This window comes from Rhineura floridana, chromosome 11, assembly GCF_030035675.1.
Source record: "Rhineura floridana isolate rRhiFlo1 chromosome 11, rRhiFlo1.hap2, whole genome shotgun sequence".
Classification (NCBI taxonomy): Eukaryota; Metazoa; Chordata; class Lepidosauria; order Squamata; family Rhineuridae; genus Rhineura; species Rhineura floridana.
In genome coordinates, this window is record NC_084490.1 from 30,330,158 (window position 1) to 30,332,591 (window position 2,434).

Here is a 2,434-nt window from a genome sequence, read left to right on the forward strand (position 1 = left end):
AACTCAGTTTTGCATGACAATTCAGCATCTCGTGATTCTTCGCCTGCCATCAGTTTCTTCTTTCTACAGCGACGATCCATGACTATCCCCAGATCATCACAAATATCTATGGCGTAATTGTTAACTAATTCGTCCCTATTTTCAGTTAAAAATGCTTTTAAAGCATTGAGTTTTATGTCACATTGTTGTATATTCAATCCTTTCATTTGGAGGTAGACCTGTGTGTCGTTAATTTCTAGAAGGACGCATTCCCACAGGCCAAGAAAGCACAGGAAGGAAAATGATTGTAACGCAACAAGCAGCACGCCAGCATCTGACCTGGTAACTCTATTTTCTTCTTCACCAGTTAAATGTTCTACAGCACTTAAGATTTTTGAGTAATTTTTCTTTACAACACTCATAGCATCTCCCTGTGCACTCCACTGAGTTTTTGACACTTTGACCAGTGACTGAAGTCAGAATATCCCAGCGATGGGTTGAAGAAAAAAAAAAGTGAACAAACGCTCCACAGTTCCAAAAAAGGTAACAGAATTCACAGCAACAGAAGCTGCATGTACAACCGCCAAATTCAGCGAGTGATTTGTACATGCAACAAATTCTGCTTTTCCATTAATTTCCTTGATACGTCTCTGAACACCAGCATGTTGACCAGCCATCACAGCAGCATTATCATATGCTTGTCCTCTACAATTTTGAATATCAATTCCGTCGTTTTCTAATTTTTGCAAAATCATAGTTGAAATATTCTCGGCGGTTTTACCTTTTGTTTCAATCATGAAATCAACAAATGATTCCACAACCTTCACTTTATTTCCATCGATCATAACGTAGCGTAAAACTTGGCTCGTTTGATCCTTATGAGAAATATCAGGGGTGCTGTCGAATATCATAGAAAAATACTTTGCTTCTTTTACTTGCTTGATAACTTTGCTTCTTACTTTTTCTCCCAAAATTTCTATAAACTCGTTCTGAATAGTAGGCGACATATAGGATTTAGCAAACTTTTTTCCCATCTTGATCCTTAGAATATGTTCACGTAGCACTGGATCGTATTTCGCCAACAAATGAACTAATTCTAAAAAAATTCCTCTATTTCCCATTGATTCAGGTTCATCATCAGTCTCGTAATGAATTCCTTCTCAGTGACCCCGTAAAGCCAAATTTTGTTTAGCTAGGAATCTAATGATATCCAACAATCTTGAAAGTATCTCCCTCCACTTCTTTACTTCGTTTTCAACTTGTTCTTGTGCCTTTTTATCAATTGTTGCTCCACGTCGGATTCTAATTTCCAACTCCTTCCATTGTGTGAAAGATCGAACATGTGCCACACTAGATTCATGGTTAAATATTTTAGGATTAAGTTTCCACCACATGTTAAATCCATCCGCAGAATCAAAATTTGAATGACTTCTGTCTGCAAATAGTCTGCAACAAAAGCAGTAAAGAGCTTTCTTGGAAGGAGAGTACACCAACCACGACCTCAACATTTTTTCATTATTTGGCAGAGTTCAAAAAAACCACTCGCTTGTAAGTTTTCTGTTTCATCCTTTGATTGACGCACCCTCACGAATCACTTCACCAAAATCAGAATCTAGATGTTGAACGACAGACGCACCTTCACGTACCAGTAAGATTTGTGTGTCATCATTAATCTTACTTGGCCAAAGACCAACATCTTTAGCTGGAATTTTTTGTTCGTTACACTCCTTATCACTTGTTGAAGTTGAAGAATCACTTGACTTTGATGATGGTTTGAATTCGGAAATTGCTTCATCAACAGTAGTAGTAGTTTCACGATCGCGACTGAGGTATTTCAGTAGTGCACCTTCATTCTTTTTTAATTCTTCCTCCCTAGCCTTTTTCTTTTTTCTAAAGGCTGCACCACTTTCTTTTATTCGCTTCATCTTAAGTAAGACTGAAAGAATAAGAAAAAGAAAGATATTCATAATAACTAATAATTAAATAAAAAAGGAATAACAGGGATAAATAAATCCCTTTTAAAATGTTAGTTTGTGTAGTCTGCACGCCTAAAAAACTGTGATACTCTAACTCACCTCAGAAAAACAAAGAAGAACGATGTAAAATCACAAAGATATTACACACACTTAACGAGATCAAATTATAACAATCTGAGGTTTAGTCACCGTCACCACTCGTCAGACTGGCGGGCATTTTCGCGGGGGGCACAGGAATGAAGGAATAGTAAAAGTGTGTGTGTGTGTGTGTGTGTGTGTGAGTGAGAGAGAGAGAGAGAGAGAGAGAGAGAGAGAGAGAGAGAGAGAGAGAGAGAGAGAGAGAAACTTAAATTACTGATATTTCTCCCTCCAATTTTCACACCTCCTTCGTCTTGGGCCAATACCGCTTTCAACCACAACAAATGCTGGAAGAAATAGGCCGTAACAAGACAGGCACCGCCACCTAGAAGCCGAAGAGA

At 38.0% G+C, this 2,434-nt stretch overlaps 1 pseudogene; it reads right to left on the reverse strand.

Moving 5' to 3' along the window:
* Positions 1–455: 455 nt before the first annotated feature.
* Positions 456–1,904, reverse strand: LOC133367716 (uncharacterized; annotated as a pseudogene).
* Positions 1,905–2,434: the final 530 nt, after the last annotated feature.